This window comes from Prionailurus viverrinus, chromosome D1 (genome assembly GCF_022837055.1).
Source record: "Prionailurus viverrinus isolate Anna chromosome D1, UM_Priviv_1.0, whole genome shotgun sequence".
Lineage (NCBI taxonomy): Eukaryota > Metazoa > Chordata > Mammalia > Carnivora > Felidae > Prionailurus > Prionailurus viverrinus.
In genome coordinates this window covers 26882678-26908001 of record NC_062570.1, presented here as the reverse complement: position 1 = coordinate 26908001, position 25324 = coordinate 26882678, and the positions used below count along the sequence as shown (strand labels likewise).

Genomic DNA, 25324 nt, shown 5'->3' with positions numbered 1-25324 from the left:
ACATAAAACATTAAAAAAAAGAAAAGAAAAAGGAAACGTTTGCTACCACCAAATCTTTGCTGAATGGTACCTCTGGAATTCTCCTTGGGTATTGTGTGGGAGGAGGAGGGTGAGAGGGTAGCTCTGACTTCATTATTTTGGTTCTTCTCTGTTGAAGCCTTCCTCTCTCTCTCCTGGCATTTTACCGTTTACATGATTTACTTAAATCACTGCTAAATCTAGCCTCTGTCTTTTTTTTGTTTTCAAAGCCACATTCCTATTTCAAGATTTATGTGGAACATTCTGAACAGGTGCCTTTCCAGTTTATTGCCTACAGCACCTTCTGTGACATTGATACTTCACTATTAGTACTGAAACATTATTTCCAGTTCCCTTATCCAAATCCTTCAGAGGCTTACACATTACCTGTGTAGATTTTAAATTTGTTCAGGTTGTGGAAAGCACCTGGAAGTAGTTTTTTTGTTTGTTTTTATCTTTTGTTTTTGATAACTTTGAAATAGTTTAGAGATTACTTGGTGGGGGTGGTGAGGAAATGGGGAGGGAGGGGAGAAATTATGGATAATTCCAAATCACAATTATAGCAAGACTAGTTACAATGTAGAGGAAACAAATATCATAAAGTCAATACTGTACAATACTTTAAGAACCTCCAGTACATTGCTGAAAGGTCATTATCTGCTAAAATGGCCCATTATTGTTTGTTATTCATTTCCTAGTTGAACTCTCATTTATTTCAACATTAGAATATTGGAGCTACATGCTCCTTTTCTTGACCCATATCCTTCACTTTCTGGGTCTGACTCTCTGGTTGTGATCCACAGCCTCCTTCCGGCTGTGATCTTTATACACACACACACACACACACACACACATACACACATATATATATATATTTAATTTATTTTTTTAATGTTTATTTATTTTTGGGAGAGGGAGAGCGAGAATCCCAAGGAGGCTCCACACTGTCAGTGCAGAGCCTGATGCGGGGCTTGAACCCACCAACCGTGAGATTGGGACCTGCTCTAAAATCAAGACTCAGTTGTTCAATCTCCTGAGCCACCCAGGTGCTCCATGTTGTGATCTTTAGAAGGGCTGCTCCTCGGGCACCTGGGTGGCTCAGTTGATTCAACGACCGACTCTATTCTAGCTCAGGTCATGATCCCGGGATCGTTGGATGCAGCCTAGTGTCAGGCTCCACACTCAGCTTGGGATTCTCTCTCTCTCTCCCCACCTCTCTTCCTCTGTCCCTCTCCCCACCATGTACCACCCACCCCTCTAAAAAACAAAATAAATAAATACATTTATTCAAAAAAGAAAAGAGCTATTCCTTAGATCTGTGCCGTCCAACATGGTAGCCAGTAGCCGTATGTGGCTATGGAGCACTTGAAATTTAGCTTGTGCTGTAAGTGTGAAATACATGCTAGATTTTGAGATTCGGTATGAAAAAAATTCAATTTATAAAATACTATAAAGTTTAGTATTTTTAAAAATTTCTTTTTTTTAGAGAATTCTTTAAGTTTACTTATTTATTTTTGAGAGAGAGAGGGGGACAGAAAGAGAGGGAGAGAGGGAGAGGGGCAGCTAGAGGGGGAGAGAGAGAATACCACACAGGCTCCATGCTGTAAGCATGGAGCCCAACCTGGGGCTCTATCCCACAAACGTGAGATCATGACCTGAGCTGAAACCAAGAGTCAGACACTTAGCTGACTGGGCCACCCAGGTGCCCCTATTTATTTATTTTTAAGTAATGTCTATACCCAGTGTGGGGCTTGAACTCATGACCCGGAGATCAAGAGTCCCATGCTCTTCCAACTGAGCCAGCCAGGTGCTCTTAAAATACTGATTATATGTTGAAATGATAATATGTTGCATATACTAGGTTAAATAAATATATAATTGCAGTTAATTTCACCTGTTTCAACTTTTAAAAGATGTAGCTAGATTTAAAATTATATGTGGCTTGCATGTATGGCTTATATGATATTTCTATTGAACTGTGCAGCTTTAGACTTAGTTTGATAGGGGTGGGAGTGTTTCTAAGCAGTAAGCTGTAATAAGTAATTACCTATGTATTAATTAATATGTATTATTACATACACTTAGTACTTAATATGGAGTAAGTAATAAGATAATGTATTATCTTTTCCTTTCTATGGTTTCATCTAATAGATACTGCTAATGTGTACATGTGTCTGATTTTTTTCTTAGTGCTTATGATAGCTCTCTCAGACACATTATTCTTTTGAAGAAAATCTTAAAACCACCTCCAGATAATTGAGTTAACTGTTGAATTAATGTATTCAATTAATCATTTGAACTTAAAATAATAAAATGGAAATCTGTTGAGCACATAATCCATTAAAAAAAAGTTGAGCTAAGCATAATCAGCTGAATTTTCTCAAACTTGTTCTGCTACTTACTCATTGATTTTTATAATGAATCACTTTTGCAAAGATTTAAGAAATATTTCTAGGCAAAACTTGAAATTGAGAAAATCAAGCTCACAGTTCTTTTTCTCCTATGACTTAGGAAAAGCCCATGATAATTTGATTTCAATTGTGGAACATTTTGGACCACCAGCTCATGGGACAATTGTCTTTTTGTTTTGTTTTGTTTGTTGTTTTTTTTTAAGTAGGCTTCATGCCGAGCGTGGAGCCCACCATGGGGCTTAAACTCACGACCCCGAGATCAAGATCTGAGCTGAGATCAAGAGTTGGATGCTTAACCAACTGAGCCACCCAGGTGCCCCTGGGTAACTGTCCTTTTAAACACAAAAGAGTCATAGCCTACAGATAAGATCATATCCCTTTTACACCTATAATTGAAAACATTGAGAGTTTTGCCCCAACTTACCTTTGTAGAAATATTTCCTTTTACTACCCTGTATGGAGGTTTGATATGGTGTAGCATTGAACAGCATGGGCTCTGCAGGGAAAAAAAACCTAGATTTATAGACTAGATTCACTTGACTCATCTTGGGTCCATTACATAATATCTGTAAGCTTAGTTTATCAAATCATTTGGCTAGTTTCTTAATTACTATTATTTGTTAATTTTTTAAAATGCTTATTTATATTTGAGAGAGAGACAGAGAGAGCGCAAGCCAGGGAGGGGCACAGAGAGAGACAGACAGACAGACAGACAGACAGACAGACAGAATCTGAAGCAGTATCCAGACTCTGAGCTGTCAGCACAGAGCTGGACACGGGGCTCGAACTCAAAAGTGGTGAGATCATCATCTGAGCTGAAGTCGGATGCTCAACCAACTGAGCTACCCAGGTGTCTTGACTAGTTTCTTAATTGTTAATGGGGATAATAATAGTATCCCTCTCATAGTCTCAGTGTGAGGATGCTTGTCATTAATTAGTACGGTAGTATAAACAGCTCAATAACAAAGCAAATAGTGATCAGTGGGTCAGTATCTGTTTGCCGATTTTGGACCCTCTGCTTCAGCCAAACTGGTCTTCCCACTGTCCTTGCAGTATTCTGGAGATTTCCTTCATGTTTTCACTCCTTCATTTCTCAAATGGAATGCTTGTCTTCTCCTTGTACATCCCCACTCCCCTGCCCCCAACCCAGCCTCCTCCTCCAGTTCTGCCTACCAAATTCCAATCCATCCTTCTAGAGCAGTTGGTTGGTAATTTTTTTTGTTTTTTTGGTAAAGAACCAGGGACTAAATATTTGTGGTTTTGTGGGCCATATGGTCCCTGTTACAACTATTCCTTCACCCCTGTCGTGTGAAAGCATGGCTGTGTTCCAATGAGACTTTATTTATGGGCCCTGAAATGTAATGTAATATAACTTTCATGTATGATGAAATACTCTTTTTTTTTCTAAGTCTTTGCAACTCTTTTAAAATGTAGAAACCATTCTTAGCACACAGGTTATATCCAAAAATAGGTGTCGAGCCACACTTGGGCTGTAGTTTGCCAACCTCTATGCTAGAGCAAGTCGAAAGCACATAGTCTCTCTTCACTGAGGCCCTATTTGACCATGTTACTTGGAAGTGATCCTTTTGTCTCTGTCCTACAGGATTTTTGTACTGCTTTGTAATTAATAGTACCATTTATTGAGTAATTAATCTGTATCATGTAGCAATTATTTGTGCTTATGTCTTGTTTCCTAAACATGTTATAAATTCCTAGAAGTGATGCCGCCCTCGTCATATAGAATGAGGTACAAGAATGCCTTTTACTTACTGGATTCTAAATGTTTGGAGGAATAAAGCAGTGAGTGTAATTAAGGTATTCAAAGTGATTTCTGAAGTTTTCTTCCCTTCAAAATTATTTTTTTTAAGTTTATTTGTTTTTGAGAGAGAGGGAGAGAGTGTGTGAGCATGAGTGGGGGAGGGCAGAAAGAGAATGCCAAGCAGGTTCTGTGCTGTCAGTGCAGAGCTGGATGTGGGGTTCGATCTCACGAAGTGTAAGATCATGACCTGAGCCGAAATCAAGAGTCAGATGCTTAACCAATTGAGCTACCCAGGCACCCCATTTTCTTCAAAATTCTTATTTTTGTGTGCAAATCTCTACCATTTTCTTAGCGTTGCTTGAAGATTTTGAGGCCAATCTGTTGGGGGTTATTTTCAGTCTTGGTACAAACCATGATTGTAGGCAACCTTAGTCTCAAGTCCTTCTGATGGTGGAACACCTTTGAGTAAATGTTGCTTTGTGTTTTTGACCAACCATTTTAGTTGTTTTCTAAGGAATTTATTTATGTTTCATGCTTAATGTGTGACATTGACAGAACCATATTGTAACTACTTTACAAATGGAAAAAAAGGAGGCAATTTTAGCGAATGATTTAAGAGTGGTGGGAGCTAAGGCCAGGAGCAAGGTGTGTGGGTTCTCAATCCCAGACAACAGTGTGTATATTAACAAGATTTCAGTCTCTTACTTATTTATTCATCCTGTCTTGAAGTTGATGAATGAAATTATTCTGCATTGTAAGTACTTCATACATTGATAACTATAAGGACCTACAACCAGTAGGTGTTTAGGCCACTTGTTTATGTGACATATAAGTTTCTCAACTACATTAAACCTGCTGAGGTGAGCTATGACATAATTACAAAATGATAATTCTAGAATTAAAACTAAATTATGGGGTGCCAGTGGAATGTGTGACTCTCGATCTCAAGGTTTTGAGTTCAAGCCCCAAGTTGGGAGTAGAGATTATTTAAAAAACAAAACAAACCAACCCCAAACCTAAATTATATAGCTGAAATTGTACTTTGATGAACTTTGTTTTATTGAAAAATTTTAAGTATGTTTATATTCATTCTTTTATATACCAATGATATATGAGTTATCCCAAACTCTAGTTGTCTCATCAAAAAAAAAATGATGTATTTTTATACATCATTTAAAAAATCATTTCTTTTTTCAGACTATAGGAGCTGTAGGACTTCTGGTTGGCTCAGTCAGTGGAGCATGTGACTCTTGATTTCAGGGTTATGAGTTGGAGCCCCATGTTGGGTGTAGAGATTGTTTAAAAATAAAATCCTAAAAAAAAAGTATAGGAGATATATTTTAAGTCTAACAAAATATGTATAAAAGACCTTTACAAAAAAATTCTAAAACTTTATCGAGTGACTTTAAGTGAAGTCTAAATAAATGAAGAAGATACACTGGGTCAAGGATTGGAAGATTGGATATTGCAGTGTGTCAGTTCTTTGGAAACAGACTTATAGATTTAATATAATCCCAGCAAATTAAAAAAAAAAAACAACAACTAGACAAGCTGATGGGGTGCGTGGGTGACTCAGTCGGTTGAGCGACCAACTCTTGATTTTGGCTCAGGTCATGATCCCAGGGTCATGGGATCGAGCCTTGTGTTGGGCTCTGTACTGAGTGTGGAGCCTGCTTAAGATTCTCTCTCTTTCTCTTCCTCTCCCTTTGTCCTCTGCCCCCCCCCCCCAAAAAAAAACAAAAACAAAAAACTAGACAAGCTGATGCTAAAATATTTGTCAATGCCTAAGAAAAGGCAAGAGACTCTTGAAAAAGAAAAAAATAAATTGGAAAAACTTCTCTACTGGAAGTCAACAAAAGCTATAATAATTAAGACAGTGTAGTATTGGCACCAAGATAGACTAATTGATCAATGGAATGCCGCAGGAGTCCAGAAACAGATTCACATGCATTCAAACACTTAATTTATGACCCAGGGAGCATGGCAGTTGAAAGGCAAAACAATAAAGCTTTTAAGTTAACATAGGAGAATATATCCATGACTCAGTATAGGTCTTGAATATTGAATCTTATTGTAGATAAGATGTTACCTGCACTAATAAAATAATGGGCAGAAGTCTTGAACAGGCCCTTCAGAAAAGGAGATATCCAAATGTCTAATAAACCGATAATAAGGTGTTCATCCTTGTTAATAATTAAGAAAATGCAAGCTATAACCACAGTGCCATATTCCTGTATACCTAAATTATAGTTGGCAATAACAAATTCTGAAGCTGTGTTGAGCAATATGAATATTCACACCTGGCCGATGGGAATATAAGTTGCTATGACTACTTCGGGAAAGAAGTTTGGTATTACCTAGAAAGTAAAAAAATATGCAGTCTCTGAAGCCCAGCAATTCCAGTGTTAGAGAAATGCATATACATGAGATAACCAGAAAGTATATTTGGAGTAATTAATTTTCCTGATATGAGCTGACTCAGTTAACACTGAGTATTTGAGGGCTGCTATTTTCTGTTCTGTACACACAGGTAGCTTTTGTTTTGGTACAACTGTGAATTAATGTTATTTATATTTTCCCTTTCTGCTGAATATTTTAATACAATCTTCCATCCAATCTGTTGTTTAGTTCCTAAAATAATGCTGGGCACAAAATTGGCATTTAATAAATATTGTGTTTCTAAAAATTGTTGTTTGAATTTTTATAATTTTTATAGCTTTGTAGTTACCTCCACTCTCTGGCCCATTTAAACCTCTTTGTGGGTTTGGTAAATTATAACCTCTTCGGGTTCCTTTGAGATCAAGCCTAGCCTAGTGATTGCATCATCTGGTAGGAGGCCAAGGCAACAGCAGCAGGTCCAACCCAAGCGTGGGTTCTGGCAGCTTTGCCTAGGAGGACGCTGTGCAGCAGAGAAGGAAATGATCAAGCTCTGGAGTCAAAGGGATCTGGGTTCAAATCCCACTTCCAGCGTTATGACCTTGGACAAGTACAAATTTTTGGTTGTTGTGAAGATTGAAATTGAGTATTTTTAAATTTTTTAAAATGTTTATTTATTTTTGAGAGACAGACAGCATGAGTGGGGAAGGGGCAGAGAGAGAGAGGGAGACACAGAATCTGAAACAGGCTCCAGGATCCGAGCTGTCAACACAGAGCCTGATTCAGGGCTCGAACTCATGAACCATGAGATCATGACCTGAGCCAAGTTGGTCGCCCAACCGACAGAGCCACCCAGGTGCCCCGAAATTGAGTATTTTTTAATTTTTAATTTTATTTAAAATGTGTATTATTTATTTTTGAGAGAGAGAGAGAGAGCCTGAGCATGGTGGGAGGTGGGGGGGCAGAGAGAGAGAGGAGAACAGGGGATTTGAAGCAAGGTCTGTGCTGACAGCAGAGAGCCTGATGCAGGGCTTGAACTCGTGAGCGGTGAGATCATGACCTGAGCCAACGTCAGAAGCTTAACAGATTGAGCCACCCAGGAGCCCCAATTGAATATTTTTTATTTTTTTAATTATTATTATTTTTTTAATGTTTATTTATTTTTGAGACAGAGGGAGATAGAGCGCAAGTGGGGGAGGGGCAGAGAGAGAGGGAGACACAGAATCTGAAACAGGCTCCAGGCTTTGACCTGTTAGCACAGAGCCCAACGTGGGGCTCAATCCACAAACTGTGAGATCATGACCTGAGCTGAAGTTGGACGCTCAACCGACTGAGCCACCCAGGTGCCCCTTGAGTATTTTTTTTAAAAAGGCCATCTCACAATGCCTGGCATGTGATAGATGCTCAGTAAATGGTAATAGCTATAATTATTACTATTCCCTTGGTGTTTACTTACTAACATTGGATTTCCACAGTATACATTTTCATTAAGATGGACTATGATTATGCTGAATTTTAAAATAAAAAACTGCATCCATTAGGGGATTCTAATTTTGTGGTTTCCGTTAACTACTTCACTGAATTTGCAAATGAAGCCAACGTGTTTTAGTCTACATCTGAATGAAATGGTTTGTAGAATGAAAGTGTTTGTAGAGTAGATATGGCTGAGATTTCTAAACAGGAATGCAGTGCCACTATTTTGTTTCTCTTTATGGAAGAAAATGCTAATCATGTAGTTTTAAAATTCTATCAGTTTTAATTTGAAATATACACATTTTCTTTTTTTTTTTAAATATACATATTTTCTTGTGAAACATATCAGCTGAGAGAACCCTTGCTTATAGTTAAGAGATATTTATTCCCAAATCAATTGTTTAATAATGAAAACATATTAAAATGTCTTTTAATTGGAAGTAAAACTTTTCTGGATATACCTTCATGATCTAATACTTAACCTGGGGTGATCATAACTTTAATAGTTATTAACATTTTTAATATGCTCAATACTATTGTACTATATTGTAACTTTTTACTTGTCTTCACATTCAATATTTTCACCTTGCTCTGTACTTTAAGAAATGTCCTGGCTTGAAGAAGAAAGGAAGGATGGAAGGGAGGGATAGAGAGAAAGAGAGAGAGAGGTAGACAGAGAGAGAAAGAAAGAAGGGAGGGAGGGAGGGAGGGAGGAAAGAGAGAAAGAAAGAAAGAGAGAAAGAGAAAAAGACATGAAGGAAGGGAGGGAGGGAGGAAGATAGATAGATCCTGGCTTATAGAAGACAATTGTGAATACTAGACCATGCTGGCCTCCTATAGTTAAAGATGGAGGAAGTTGAAATTTGAAGAAGGTTGAATTTTGATTACAAGTCTTACTCATATGCCAGTAAGATAGAGTTTTTATGGAGACAATAACTGCTTCCCCTTGTCATCCGTCTTGTTAATCAAATGCTTGTTTTTGACCATTCTGTGTTTTATTTTTAAATTTGCAAACAAGGGACTGAGGTTGAGGAATGAAAATTTGAAAAGGAACAGCAGGTGAGACCCACATTAACCTGTTGTGGGGGAGTGAATTGGATATAAAGGGAATTACTTCAAACTAGTATCAGTTTGCTTTTTGTCCTGGGTCAGCGCCATGGTCCTGCCATGGTGCTGTGTATATTTCAGGAGTTGAAGTAGCCTGAACAGGTAGTCATGCTGTTTTCTCTTGTATTAAACACATAATGTTAATTAAGGAAAATTGTGTTCCAGAATAATTTCCTGCAACCAATTTTAATAGGAAATTCTTTTTTTTTAGTTAAAACAACTTAAACCACTTGAATTTAAAGAGACAGCTTAGCTTTGCCCCTGCCCTGCTCGCTTTTGCTCTCTCTGAAATAAGTAAACTTAAAAAAAAAAAAAGAGAGAGAGAGAGAAACAGCTTAGTACTTGAGATTATGCTTCTTTACATTATCCAGTAATTTATCCTAACAATTTGGGATTGTGATGGTTGAGTCATCGTGAGGATGGAGAACCATCTGTAAGAAAGGCTTTTAGAGCTTCAGAACACCCATCTGCAGTCTCCTACTTAGTTACTGCAATTGCTAATTCAACAGAAGAGCTTGAGATATTTGGGCCAGATAGCTTTCTGTGTCTAGGTGTGCCAAGGCCACAGCAAGTATTTGTACCCCTGCCAGTTGTCTGGTGAAGCAATGCTACTGTTTGAAAAGGGAGCTGGGGTAAAATGCTTGCAGCTATGTAAATCTATTATCTGAAGTTGAAAAACATGGGTGCTCACTATTACTTGATGAGTCATTTGTATCCATTCGTATCCATCGTTGAGTCTTCAAATGTTCCTCATACATCCATATTTACCTTGGAAGCTCTTTTCAAATGTTACTCATTAAGTAGACAGAACAGATTTGCTTGTTAGCAAGTGGCGAAGGGAAGCTGGAAAATCAAATACCCATCAGAGCAAGGTGGTTGGCAAGGAAGACCACCTAAATTAACAATTGCCTCAGCCATTTCAGAATTCTGACATAAACTCCACAAACATTTTAGAGAGGCTGGTAAGTTGTGTATTTTGAAAGGTGTCGGGATTCTTGCTAAGTTTTTGTTTAGTAATAAAGCGTTTTACTTTGTTTTTTTTTTAGGTGACGACTTATGGCACTGAAAGTTTGTGTATGAATGTCTATTAATTCATACTCACTAAGCCCCAGTAAGAATTCAGAGCTCTGATCCTTCCTTGCATATTAAAGGCAGGTCTTGGCCTAATTATAATCAGTCTCTCGTATTACTTCTAGAATGATTTTCAGAAAGTGTTACTGCTGTGATAAAAGATTTTTCTTTCCTCATTTGTCCAAGGGTTGGCCAGATTTGGCTGACATCAGAATCACTTGGGGACATTTACTTATTTAGCTTTTTTTTTTTTTAATGTTGATTTATTTTTGAGAGAGAGACAGAGCAGGAGCGGGCGAGGGGCAGAGAAGAGAAGGAGACAGACAACCCCGAAGCGGGTTCCAGGCTCTGGGTATCAGCACAGAGCCCATGAGGGGCTCAAACCCATGAGCCGTGAGATCATGACCAGATCCAAAGTCGGATGCTTTACCGACTGAGCCACCCAGGTGCCCCTATTTAGTTTTTAAAAATATGGAACACCACGAATCTGCGTGCTATCCTGGTGTAGGGGCCTTGCTAATCTGAACGTCGTTCCAACTTTCGTATGTGTGCTGCCGAAGGGAACACCTCCTGGGGATGTTGAAAAACTAAAATTCCTGTGGTTCCCGCCTATGTCTGCAATGGAATGAATCAAAATTCTCAAGGAAGTCAGTGCAGGGCTGGCTCAGTTGGTAGAGTATGTGACCCTTGATCTCAACGTCATGAGTTCAAGCCCCATGTGGGGTTTAGAACTTACTTAAAAAAAATTCTCAGGAGTAAGGCTCTGGAATTTGTTTCTTTGCCTAGCTCCCTAGGTGATTCTGATAAAACCAGTTCGTGAACTTTGGGAATTGTAACTTTTACAGGCTCATCCTGTTCCAGACTTTTCTCTCTCAGTTAGTACGCCCTGAGCATGCCCTCAATTCCTCTCAAGTCTGGAACTTTCTTAACCTGTTTTCTTAACCTGTTTCTTAACACACACACATATATATATACAGTAATATATAATATATAACAATTACATAATAACAAATATTATGTATGTACACATATGTCAAAGTTCTTGATGTTTATTGCCAAATTGCTTCCTAGAAGGTCTGCACTGATTTAAATGCTCATCTTTCTTTTTCTTTTTTAAAAATGAGTTTATTGGGGCGCCTGGGTGGCGCAGTCGGTTAAGCGTCCGACTTCAGCCAGGTCACGATCTCGCGGTCTGTGAGTTCGAGCCCCGCGTCAGGCTCTGGGCTGATGGCTCAGAGCCTGGAGCCTGTTTCCGATTCTGTGTTTCCCTCTCTCTCTGCCCCTCCCCCGTTCATGCTCTGTCTCTCTCTGTCCCAAAAATAAAATAAACGTTGAAAAAAAAAATTAAAAAAAATGAGTTTATTGAGGTATCATTCATATACTATACAATTCACTCATTTAAAGCATACAGTTCAGAGGATTTAGTATGTTCATAGAGGTTTGCAAGTGTCACCACAGTCAGTTTTGGAATATTTTCATTACCTCCAAAAGAAATTCCATACCTCTCAGCCATGTTCATTCTGCTGCCTACCTCTATTCATTTGCCCATGCTGCATATTTCCTACAAGTGAAATCATTCAGTATTTGGTCCTTTGTGAGTAGCTTCTTTGACTTAGCAGAGCACTTTGCACCTGGTCCTATCAGACATGCCATACTACAGTACTTTCCTTACTGGTGGCTACAAATAATTCCAGTTTTTTTTTTCTAAGTTTATTTATTTATTTTGAAAGAGAGAGAGAGAGAGTACAAGCAGGGGAAGGGCAGAGAGAGAGAGAGAGACAGACAGACAGAGACAGAGAATCCCAAGCAGGCTCTGTGCTGTCAGTGCAGAGCCTGACATGGGGCTCAAACCCATGAACTGTGAGATCATGACCTGAGTCGAAACCAAGAGTCGGATGCTTAACCAACTGAGCCACCTAGGCACCCCGTTTCAGGTTTTTTTTTTAAGATTTTATTTTATTAAAAAAATTTTTTTAATGTTTGTGTGTGTGTGTGTGTGTGTGTGTGTGTGTGTGAGAGAGAGAGAGAGAGAGAGAGAGAGAGAGAGAGAGAGAGAGAGAGAATGAACAGGGAAAGGGCAGAGAGATGCAGAAGGAGACACAGAATCCGAAGCAGACTTCAGGCTCTGAGCTGTCAACACAGAGTCCAATGTGGGGCTCAAACCCACGAACTGTGAGATCATGACCTGAGCTGAGGACAGATGCTCAATGGACTGAGCCACTCAGGCACCCCTTATTTATTTTCAATGTTTGTTTGTTTGTTTGTTTGTTTAGCGCCTGTGTGCACCCGCGCACCAGTGCAAGCGCAGGAGGGGCAGAGAGAGGGGGAGAGAAAGAGAATCCCAAACAGACTGAGAGCTGACAGTGCAGCTCCCACGAATGGGGCTTGATCTCATGTACCATGAGATCATGACCTGAGCTGAAATCAAGAGTCAGACACTTAACCAACTGAGCCATCCAGGCACCCCAGTTCTTCCATTTTTGATAAACACAGTCATCAGATAGAAGAGGAAATGTTTTCCATAGTCTCATATCTTTGGGATTGCCCTCACTTTCCTACTGAGGGAGGCAGCCAGCCAGGCCTTGAGGGATCAGATCCTGGGCAGAGGGGATGTTTATGAAAATGAGCCTAGGCTTTCTGCAGCTGCTTTTCCTCTTGGACCATTTTTTAGTTCTTGGGATGTATCAGGAGTCTAAGAAGCTGGTTGGAAGGGGCTTGGTGAGAAGTCTGAGAGGCAGAGAATCCAAAGAGATTTAGGCAGTCTCTTGGGACTAGAGAGATAAAGATCCTAGTTGAAGGCAGTCATAACAGGAGGGCCAACATTTCAGAGGCAAGGAACACACAGAGAGGTGAGCCTGAGACTAGCACTGGTTTTCCTCTGAAGGTATTCACTGCTAAGCTCTGCTGGTCAAGGGGCTAACAAGCACAAAAGCAACAGAACAGAAGAGCACGGATTTTGGTAGTCTCACATTGCTGGGGTGATAGAAACTGGAACTCAGGGCCCAGCAAGGACAAACCTCCCTAGGTAACACCTCAAAGTCTCTGCTGCAACTCCCAGAAGGTCAAAGCTAGGAGCAGACCCAATCTTCTAGTTTCATAGACTGCAGAACAGCCAGGGGTCAGCTCCCTGGGACTCAGTGCCCTGTCCTCCCGCAGCCTGCCACGGGATGGGTGGATCATGGAGGAAGGTGGTAGCTACCTGTGGGAGAGGGCACCATGAGGCTTTCAGGCGGTGGTGGTGTTCTGTTCCTTGCTCCACCACCTTAACTGTGTGAACATCCCTCAAGTCGGACGCTAATGATTTGTGCTCTTTTCTGTAGGCCTGTGATACACTCTGCTGCTTTGAGGTTCCCTCCTAAAATCTTGTGAGAGGAGAATAGAGGACTCCTGATAGACTCTCTTTGAAATTGCTTTCAGGTTTTACCAGCCAAGTAGCTATTCTTTGTAAAAAGGAAAAGGCAGACATCAAGGTTTAGCATTCTTTAGAACTCAACCCTCAAGGATTTTAATGTAGAATTGTGGGCTAAGACCCCCAATAAGACTCTTAGCCAAGGTTTTTCTTTTCTTTGAGGAAGGAGGAGGACTCATTGCCTGGTGGGAAGATTTCTGCATGGGAAGTAGAAGGGCAAAGGGACAGATAAATGGAGTGGGAAAAGAAGGCCAAGGTTACCATTTCGTTTCTGCTTCATACTGCTTGATACACTTCATTCCTTGCTTGTTTTTGTCATCCTGTGCTTTTAATCTTTATTATTATTATTATTATTATTATTATTATTACTTTTAAACCTTAGTTCAGTTCTCTTCTGGTTACACAGTGTTGTTCTTGATGATGGCCAGAAACGAATTAGGAAAGTTTCTTTAGGATATATTCTGCCATGGTTTTTAGACTGTAACACATCAGCCTTGTAATATTAAAAGTGCAGCTTATTCTGAAATTTGTCTGCCATCATTGCTCATTTACCCAATTTCGGAAGTTTTTTCTGGAGTTTTTTTTCCGATGGCATAAAATTTTACCTGGAGGGGCACCTGGCTGGCTCAGTTGGTAGAACATGTGACTCTTGATCTCCGGGCGGTGAGTTCAAGCCCCATATCGGATCTGGAGCCAACTTGAAAAAAAGATAAATGAATAAACTAAGATTTTATCTGGAGGAGTTTTTCTGCAATCTTGAACTTTTCATTATTTGCTTCACTGTTAACACTTATAACAAATGTTAAATGTGAACGGTGTCAGTAAAAATACCTGGAGGACCCCACTGTTATCACCTGTTAATTTTTTATCTTTACCCTCAGACCTCTCTGGTGATATGGAAATATTCCAAATCGATAACAGCTTACTTAGAAACACTTTTTACATTTGGAACCTAGTCAGAGGCTTGTTGTTATTACATTTTAAGTTTGTTGAAAGCTTTTATGAAAGCTGAGTTTCCCTCATTATTTTTCCCCCTGCCCGCACCTAACTGGCTTCCCTGATTATTTACTTTCTCAGAAACCCTTAGTTCCGTAGGCATATTTTCCCTAATTAACATTGTGTTTATTTTACTTCATTGTGGAATTAAAAATAGTATTTTAGTCCTGTGACTCTGCCCTCAAGCATGCGTTTGCAGTAGCCCTTTAGCTGGGGCAGAGGGGCACAGTAGGGTGGGGCTGAGCCCTGGCAAACAGAGGGGGCTCAGGCTGACCAGACCCCTGGCTGGGCAAATTATGCCACCTCTCCCAGCAGTCATTTCCTGCTCTGTGAAATGGCACACAGTGTGGCCTTAGTCTCTTCCCAGGGTTGAGGTCAAGAGCAAATCAACAGCGTCTGTCGGGGCGCTTGGAACCTTGCTGGACGAGGTTCTAGTATTGTTCTTTTAAACGTCTCATTTCTAGTTTTTCTCAATGTTCTCAATTTGTTGTGAATTTTTAAAATTGCGACACTCACGTGACAGCTTGTTTAGACTTCCCCTTCTCAGCAAGATTGGAGAATTTGTGCTGAAATTTGTATAATTTTGGGATTTGCCCATCGCTACTTGCGCTACCAGTTCCTGTTCCTGCTTTAGAATGGAGTCCAGTACTTTTTGCTTTTCTTCTGAGTTCCGAAATGATCTCTCCCAGAAATCAGTTAAATGTAAAATCTCTACCTGCCATTCTAAGTGAGTGAACATAACAGAAGCCCTTTATTTTCACTCCACTTGGCCTAATTTTATAGCTTTCGAATTTAATACTACACCTCAGTCATGGAGTGGTTAGCAGCTGTTCAGAGTGCTTGTTTATGACTCTGTCTGTTGTTTGCTGAATGATGAAGGTAGGGTTTTAAACAACTTCATTGGGTTGTTGTGCTATTAAATTGATTCACAAATTGATAAGTGGTCATTGCTTAGACTAGTGACTATGGCATGGAAGGCACTCAATACACATTAGCTATCCACATATCCTGTCCCCAGGGTTGGCCCTGTGCACGCTGCGCCCCCGGGCCATGCCTCGGGCACAGTGCCAGAACCAGAGGGCTATGGTTAACAGTAGATGCTCCCGTGGCTGGTGGGATAGGGAGTTTCCCAAACTTTGCATTAAAAAACATGGTGTAAAACCCAAGATGAATCAGGACCGGGGGGCGGGGGGGGGGGGGGGGGGGGGGAGGGGGGGGTGCTCAGATCCAAGAAATAAATCTAGAACCAGAGTCAGGGAGTTTGTGGGCTAGGAAACCGGGATGTGAGGGAAAAACGGAGCAGTTGAAATAGGTCCACAGGGCGGCCTGTACTGACTGGGCCTTTAATAGGAAAGTGAACTGAACTTGGCTTCCTTTGTACCCTCTCACCCACCCACCCTGCTCCCCCTAAAATGAAAGTCTCAGAGGTCTCTCTTGTCAGGGAGGTATTTGTACCAAAGAAGTGGGAAGAATGAGACTAAGGTTAGACAGGAGGTTGGCAATAAGAGCAGTCACTTCTATTTATTGTTCACCTACTGTGAGCCAGACACTTAGGGGGTGCTTTATATGGCAACTATCCTGCTAGAAGAAAAGAACAGCTAATTTTGGCTGTCAGGAATTCCAGAGACAGGTGTATTGGAAGTCAGCCCCTTTGACCTGAGCTGGGAGTGATTGCAGTGGTGACCTCAGGAGTGCAGGTTCAATCTGGCTGGACGGAGGCCATTGGAGGGCAGGGTTCATCTTGGATGGGAGAATCGATTAGGGGCCCCGAGTGACCATGGTGTTTCTTCATGGTCCCGATGTAAAAGGGACCAGTAGAATCCCATGTCCAGCATGGTGGAGATGGTTGACCATTACTACTGCAGCCATATGGTATATTTTTATCTTAATTTGTTTTTGTGGTAAAGTATACATAAAATAAAATCTGCTGTTTAACCATCTTTCAGCGTACAATTCGGTGGAGGTTAAGTACATTCACAGTGTTGAACAACCATCATCGTTACTCATTTTCAGAACTTTTTCATCACCCCACACAGATACTTTACCCATTAAACAGTAACCTGCCCAGGACCTGGTAACCTCTCTTCTGCTTTCTGTCCCGATGCATTTGACTATTCCAGGTACCTTGCCTAAGTGGCGTCCTACCATATGTGTCCTTTTGTGCCTGGCTTATTTCACTTAGCATAATGGCTTAGAAAAAAAATTTTTTTTTTAAGTTTTTATTTAAGTCATCTCTACACCCAACATGGGGCTTGAACTCATGACCCTGAACAAACCTAGATCAAGAGTCACATGCTCCTCCTACTGCACCAGCCAGGTGCCCCCCTGGCATAATGTTTTTAAGGTTCATCCACCTTGTAGCATCTGTCAGAATTTCCTTCCTTTTTAAAGCTGAGTAATATTTCATTATATGTATAAACCACGTTGTGTTTGTCTTTTCATTTGTTGATGGCACCTAGGACATTTTTAAGAGCAGTGTTCTGGGCACTTTACCAGGGTCCCATTTGTTCCCAAAAGGTCACTGTACTTAGTAGTCTGAGAATGGTGGGAGCCTAACGGGTGTCTCCTCCCCCAAACCTGACTGTAACTGTTGGGCATCTTTTACCTCAGGAAATCTCTAGCATGGGAATAATCTCATGTTCGGCTTTCCCTTCTAATTCTTAACCCAGTTAGTTCAGAACAATCAGATTCACTTTTTGTCTTTGGCTTTTCTTTCCCTTCTCCTGCCCATCCCCCCTCCCCCCTGCCTATTTTGCTTGTTAGTTATTCCTTTCTTAGATTTCTCTCCACCCTGACTCTGTTTATTCCTGTATTTTCCTGCCTCCTTTCCTCCCAGTCTTATCGCTGTCTTCTGGAATACTCGTTATCTCCTTCTGTTTCCTTGTTGCTTTCCTCTCTTTTCTTCTTTTCTTGCCTTACTTACTCCCTTCTCTCTTTCCCCCAGTTAAGTTCTTCTTGCTCTACCATTTTTAATTTGTGGCTCAGAATTGACCCTAATTATTACCTCTGTCATTTAACACCTAAAGTGCTGACTATATTCTAGTGTTCTACGCACTTTGCAGATATTAGCGCCCTTAGTCCTCTTTACACCTCTACGAAATAGATCCTGTTCTTGTTTCTGTGTTATATATGATGACATTGAGCCACAGAGAGGTTAGGTAATTTGTGCAAGGCCAACCGTTGGTGAGGGGTGGAGCCAGGATTCGAACCTAGGAGTGTGGCTCCAGCTTATGGGCCTGACCCACTTTGCCACACTGAATGCCGTTCCCTAGCTCACGGGCAGAGGGGTTTTGTAGTTCATGGTCAAGTTAAATGTAAACAATGCTTGTCCCACCAAGCTCTAAATGTTTACAGGTGCCATATCCAGAAGTCTCATTGTAGCAAGGGCGCAGGGGCACAAGAGCACCTGGCCGGGGGTCCCAAACAGGGCACGCTGCTCACAGCTGTTAGAATCCAAAGGCAGAGAGAGCAGTGGTGGGGAAACAAGAAAGGAATTTATTTCAGTGAGGCCAACACTGGGAAGATAGTCCAGCGTCTCAAAGACTGTCTCCAAAGTGCCAAAAATAGTTGCAGGTTTATATAAGGAAAATGTGGGGCAAAGCTGGGTGGGCACGTGCAGGTGGGCAGGAAAGGTCAGGTCAATCATTGTCTTGGGGTCAGTCACACTGAGTCTTGTGTCTTGCTGGCCCAGGGCAGTCCTTACTTCTCGAGGGGGCAGGTTCGGTTCCCATCAGGGAAGGTTATGCTCTCAGAGCCTTCCATCCGCTACAAAAAAGAACCCAACTGGAAAGTTTAAGGTCAGAACAGAGGCAGTCAGAGTCCGTTTTCATCATCTTGTATCTTTACAGGAGTCTTTACAACTTTTATCTTACACTATTTGAACCTGTATTTTTTTCAAGTACCATGATTTAAAAAAATTATTTAATCTTAATTATAAAGGTGAAAAGTATTTTGGCAAACTTATTTTCTAAAGAGGTAACTGATTTTCCTTAATACACTTAGTTTTGTTTTCTAGCTTTGTTTAATCACTGACATCTGACATCATAACATAACAGATGGTTCCTTAAATTTTTATTTCAGCTAAATTTATGTTATTTCAATTAAATTATTAGTAAGTGAACTTTTTTATTATCCAGGGAATCAAAATATAGTACGTAACATAACTTTAAAGGAAATATACAAAGCATTGTCCATCAATTTAAATTATCACCATTTGGAGTGTAATCCATGTCTAAGTTGCTTTTTGTCTTCTACTCATCTTTACTAGGAAGGTTTCTCTAACTGGGGAGTCAAGGACAATAAGCTTAAAAAAAAAAAAAAAAGGAAAGCTAAGATAAACAGTTTTAGGCAGTGTAAGAAATCTCTGCCTAAAGCATCTTCTAAATCTTTTACACATTCAGTCCAGTGGGGGCAGTGGGGTGGAGGGGTGGAGGGGTGAGAGCCCTACAAGTCACAGGCTCTGCTTTTTGCGCTCTTTATTTGCTGTGTGACTTGAAGTGATGCACCTAATCTCTGGTTTTTCAGTTTGTCATCTACAAAATAGAAGTTGCTCCAGATGGGTGGTTCTCAAACTACTCCCCGCCACCCCGCCCCTTCTGGCCCAACACTAGTGCTCTACAGCTGTACCAAGGTGTTCTTTCTTTTAAATAAAAATAAAGGGTACAATTTTCTTAGTTTTGAGTTTTTACCACATGAAATCTCATTAACCCTTTGTTGCTGTTTCTGTCAGTTGTCTTAGCCAGCACTAGGAGGTCACAAAAAAGTGGCAAAAAGAAAAAAAAAAATCGGGGGAAAACTTGGAACCCTAGTCCTGCTTAATTGATAGGTCTTTCTTTCTTTCTTTCTTTCTTTCTTTCAGGAGGGGGAGGGGGAGAGGAAGGGGGAGAGGGAGCATCTTAAGCAGGCTCCATGCCCAGTGCAGAGCCCGACATGGGGCTCCATCCCATGACCCTGGGATTATGACATGAACCAAAATCAAGAGTTGGACACTCAACTGACTGAGCCTCCTAGATGCTCCTATTTGATCATTTTTGAAAAAATTATAAAGTGAGGTCAGATGTGATTTTTATGTAGTTTATGTAATGGAGTTATTTGTGCTGGAATCATAACACAGGTGAAGTGTTCTTAGTTTATAGGATGAGAAACAGTGTAGAATAGTGGCCAAACACACGAGCTTGGCAGCAGGATCGCTCAAGCTCATATTGAGCTCTCCTACTTACTCTCACTAGCTCTTACTAGCTCAGTTGCCTGGACAAAGCATTTAACCTCTTTCTCAGTCCTTCACCCATAAGGTGGAGATAATAACATACCTACTTCATGATTATTGTGAGGATTAAATGAATCAATGCATATTAAGGTGCTTAGAACATGCCTAGCACATAGTAAGTATGTTACAAATGTTAGCTATTGTTATTCTGTAACAAATGTATTAATATCTAATGGTACTCAGCCAAGAACATTGATTTCCCGAGCTCTGTCTTTTAAACATATTTGAGAGCCAAGGGCCTGGAATTTCTCTTCTTGTTCTGAAATTCTGTTATTCTGTGTCATAGAATTGGATTCCTATAATCTTCTTGCTCCCTTTTTATAACTTAGTGCCTTACTGGACATGTTTTTTCTCTATACATAGAGTGAACTCACTTTTTTCATTTATCAAGTAGAATCTAATCTTAAATAGGGCTTTAGAAGGGTTTCCTTTCTGTTTCTTGACATAAAGGTGTTTTTATATTACATACATTAGTTATAATTGTTATCTATCATTAAATACCTAATATACTTTATTCTTTGTCCTTAAGGCTGAAGAATCTGAAGCTCAGAGAGAGTAAACAAATTGTCAAAAGCTCTAAGGGTCAGATCCAAGATTCTAAGCCAGGCTATCTGACTCCAAAGCTTGCCCTGCTAGAAATACAGCAAATCTGAGTTCCTATTCCAGTTGCTGTAGTGTTTATGGAAACTAATTTAAAGCAAGCTCAAGCAGCTCTCCTTTAAGTGGAGACTAATTTCTATGTGAGTATCCTATTTTTTTTTTAATGTTAATTTTTGAGAGAGAGGGAGTGGGGAAAGGGCAGAGACGGAGGGGGACAGAGGATCCAAAGCAGGATCCACACTGACAGCAGCGAGCCCAATGTGGGGCTCGAACTCACGAACTGGAGATCATGACCTGAGCCAAAGTTGGACGCTCAGCTGACTGAGCCACCCAGGCGCCCCTCTATGTGAACATTCTTGAGGGATGATCTTTTTATACAAGGGTCAGCTGAAGTCACCGTGTAGCTGTTCATACTCGTTCAAAGGAAGGTGAAAGATCAAACAATGACCATAAGCAGTTGTTTGTGTATCAGGTCAGCGGGCCTCTGGGCCCAGCCATATTCTGCTTGCCCCAGAAAAACCTCTTGTCTGTGCACACTTCTGTCCTCACCCCGAGGGGAGGCAGCTAGCCAGTCTCCTGCCTGGCCTGTGGTCTGTTTGCCACCCAGCCTTCTTGTGCTACCTTGAGGATTCCTTACCTCTGGCAGCACTGGGCTGGCTCCTCTGTTCCTGCGTGGCAGTGATGATAGGTACAATGTGGGCAGTGGGAGCTCAGGGAAATATTAGGGCGAGATCTACACAAACACTCTGCCTCCTCCTCCCCTTCTGTGGTGACTGGTCCCCTTCTGTTCCCCTCATGAGCCCATCCACAGCTCCTTCTCCGGATTGAGACTCCGCTTCCTCCATTTTATTTCCCACACTTTTTACGTTCATTTTGCAAATCTGTCAGTCTCCCTCTAGCTTCTTCCTATGGTGTGTCTAGTGTTGGATTTCAGGGAAGGAGCCAGCAGTTTATGATAATTAGTCAGTTTGTAATGAGCCAGGAAAGTTAATTTGTAAGTGCACTGTCTGGAATGTGGGACAGCTCTTTCTGTATGAATAATGATGGCATATAAGGTGCCAGGCCAATACAGAAACCGCTATTGAATTCTTAATGTTTCTGAGTTTTAATAATGTACCAATAATCCTATGGAATTTAATCTCTCTGTGTAACAGCATTTTATTTTTATTTTTAATTTTTTTCTAGTTTAAAAAATGTTTATTTTTGAGAGAGAGAGAGAGAGAGAGAGAGAGAGAGAGACAGAGAGAGAAAGAGAGAGCACATGTGTGGTGGAGGTGGGGGGAAGGGCAGAGAGAGAGAGAGAATCCCAAGCAGGATCCGAGCTGTCAGCACAGAGCCTGATGCAGGGCTTGATCCTGTGAACCATGAGATAGTGACCTGAGCCAAAATGAAGAGTGGGACACTCAACCCACTGAACCACCCAGGTGCCACAATAACTATGTATAACAACATTAAAAATTTTTTTAATGTATTTCTTTGTTTATTTTGAAAGGGAGAAAGTGTATGTGCAAGTGGGGGAGGGGCAGAAAATGAGGGGGAGGGAGAGAATGCCAAGTAGACTCCACGCCATCAGCACACAGCCCGATGCGGGGCTCCACCCCACGAACCCTGAGATCGTGACCCGAGCTGAGATTAAGAGTTAGATGCTCAACCAACTGAGCCACCCAGGCGCCACTGTATAACAACATTTTAAAGTGAAATTGTGTTTATAGTTCAACCCTTATCTTAGGTACACATCTACCTTTGAAGGCAGACCTGTGCCTTGTCTAACACCTCTACATTCAGGTGATGAAGTGAGAGTCTCTCAACTTGAAGTCCTGGGCAGTTCTAGAGTAGTGGCTTCATTTAGCCCTCTAGGCCCAGTGGTGGTGGGAACTAGGCTGGTGGATGATGAGGGGTATGGCTCAGGGGTGAATGGCAGGATGGGAACTCTAGGAAGTAGGAGGAGGGCCGGCATTTGGGGAGGCTGGGCACAGTAGCACGCTCCATTGACCTGTTTAGACCCAACCTTATTAGTGAACTGGCTGGAACAGCAGGCATGTATCTTTCCTTCTTCCTTCCCCTTACTCTTCAGCGTGGTCAGTCTTTTCATGCAAGTATTACTGGGATGAGCTGGGAATTGGGCCGCCTGTCTCCTCCACCAGACTGTGAATTCTACAGGAGCAGGGTTTTTGCTCACCTTTTTATGTGTTTGATGTTCACAAAGCATGAAAAAATATTGCTGCCATTTCTTGAATGTTCATCATTATGCTATGTTATCCCAAGTGTTACCATGTTTTATTGAATCTAAGATGTCTATGGTAAGATACGTAATTGCTTTATATATTGTTACAAAAGAAAAGGCCTTGCCAATTAAACTCTGATACAAGTGCTTTTGCCGCTTAGAATTTTTATTATATACTTACTGAAAGAGCTCTTGTAGATTTATTTAAACATGGATTTTTATCACGTTGCTCTTATGCACACATAAAAGGGAAAATGTAAGTGAAATAAATTGATTAAGGTATTCCCCCAATTTTATCACTTCCAGAGTCTGACTCTTCAGAATCTTTTTTGACTCAGAGTCATTGATGTATCTCCGTGTCATCAAGAGTGTTGGTGATGCAGTATTTCTTAAAAGAAGGCGTACTGTCTCCAGGAATCTCCTCCAAGCGGCTAGTACCCATTCTGGGAGTTTTAATCCCAGTGTTTTTTCACTCGATCTGTGGCAGGCTAGTGTTGTCCGTATCTCAGTAATAACAGTGCATATTCATTGCCATCACTGTCTCCCCAGGTCCTATATTGGCCCTTGGTTGTTAAGGTTATTTTCCCAGTGATGAATATTTGCTTCCCTAATCAAATTTATGCTTAGCGGCTGTTCCCATGCCTTTCAGTTTTAATGCCAAATTATAGTGTAATCTTTTTGAAGACATTTAAAATGGCAGTTACACTCAGGGTGTCCAGTGCTGACAACATCATGACTCAGTGAAGCGAGGACAGAGCTAATGAATGGCTGTGAGCAAGGTCACACACAAGCAGGCAGTGGCATCCACATCCTGACTGCCACCTGGAAGATAGTGGCCACAGGACACAACAGTTGTAAAATGGATTCAGAAGTGTTAAAATGTGGGGGGAAATGCATTATAGGCTTGACAAAATATAGATTGTTAATTCCAACAACAACCATGCTGGGCAGATCATTTGGATTTTCAGATGAGAAAACTGGGGATCAGTGTGTGGCTTACTAACGTCAGAGCTACTAAGCACCTGGTAGATTTGGGAGAGTAGAACCCAGGTTTGTCTGATTATAAAGTTCATACTTTCAACTATATAACATTATTCAAGAAAAAATAACTAGACTAGAAGCTTCAAGGAGGCAAGGATTATTTATTTGTTTATTTATTTATTTATTTATTTATTTTAATGTTTATTTTTATTTTTGAGAGATAGAGACAGAGCACAAGCAGGGGATGGGCAGAGAGAGAGGGAGACACAGAAACCGAAGCAGGCTCCAGGCTCTGAGCTGTCAGCACAGAGCCTGATGTGGGGCTCAAACTCATGAACCACAAGATCATGACCTGAGCTGAAGTCTGATGCTTAACCGACTGAGCCACACAGGTGTCCTTGTTTTTGTTTTTGATACACTGATGTTTCTTTTTTTTTCTATGTTTATTTATTTATTTATGAGAAAGAGAGAGAGAGAGAGAGAGAGAGAGAGCATGCATGAGTGGGAGAGGGGCAGAGAGAGAGGGAGACAGAATCCCAAGCAAGATCCGTGCTATCAGAGCAGAGCCTGATGTGGGGCTGAACCCATGAACCACAAGATTGTGACCTGAGCTGAAACCAAGAGTTGGACGCCTAACAACTGAGCCATCCAGGTCTTAAGGACCCAGAATTGTACCTGGCATATACTAAGTACTTAATAAATAGTTGTTGAATAAAGTCTTTAGAGAGAGGATAGAGATGCAATCATGTCCTATTTTCCTGGAAATGAAATCTGTACATTTTGGACAATGGGTAAAAGCAGGGAAGATGGGTGACAATTTTCTAGACAAAGTGTAGTGTGTAGTTTACCAGTTCTTTCAGGCCTTAGAAGAAGCACAATGGTGAGGAATGGAAGGATGTCCATCGCTAGCTAGGAGGCTGTCAGCACCAGGCTGCTGGACAGCACTAAAGTAGTTCCTGGACTCTTCCTCCCCGTCTCAGATAAATCAAGATCAACAAGGGGGGTACCTAGCTGGCTCAGTCAGTGGAGATCATGACCTGAGCAGAAACCAAGAGTCAGATGCTTAACTGACTGAGCCACCCAGATGCCCCTCCCCTCTAAGCTTAAGGCAGGACTAGACTTTAGAAACCACTTTACACTCTCATTTTACAATGGGGACACTGATAATAGGGGATATAAAGTTACTTAGTAGTGGAGTCATGTCTAGAATTTAGGTGGTTTTTTTTCTTAAAGATTTGATTAAAATTTTTTTTTAATATTTATTTTTGAGAGAGAGAGAGCATGAGCAGGGAAGGGGCAGAGAGAGAGAGGGAGACACAGAATCCGAAGCAGGCTCCAGGCTCCAAGCTGTCAGCACAGAGCCCGACGCGGGGCTCAGACTCACAAACCTTGAGATCATGACCCGAGCCGAAGTCGGATGCTTAATCGACTGAGCCACCCAGGCACCCCTAAAGATTTTATTTTTAAGTAATCTCTACACCCAACATGGGGCTTGAACCCACCACTCTGAGATCAAGAGTACATGCTCTACTGACTGAGCCAGTCAGGCACCCTTTAGAATTTAGTTTTCTTGAGCAATTTATTAAACAGTAAGTAATTATGGAATGTCACACTGGTGTTTTAAGTAGTTTCA

At 41.0% G+C, this 25324-nt stretch overlaps 1 protein-coding gene and 1 non-coding gene across 5 annotated transcripts in view; one reads left to right on the top strand and one right to left on the bottom strand.

The window, feature by feature from the left end:
- PRDM10 (PR/SET domain 10) overlaps positions 1–25324 on the top strand; it is a 98956-nt gene that overhangs the window by 3327 nt on the left and 70305 nt on the right. The window lies entirely within an intron of this gene.
- On the bottom strand, positions 10681–10782 carry LOC125147262 (U6 spliceosomal RNA). Its single transcript, XR_007145094.1, has one exon. It is a non-coding gene; the product is annotated as a U6 spliceosomal RNA (small nuclear RNA).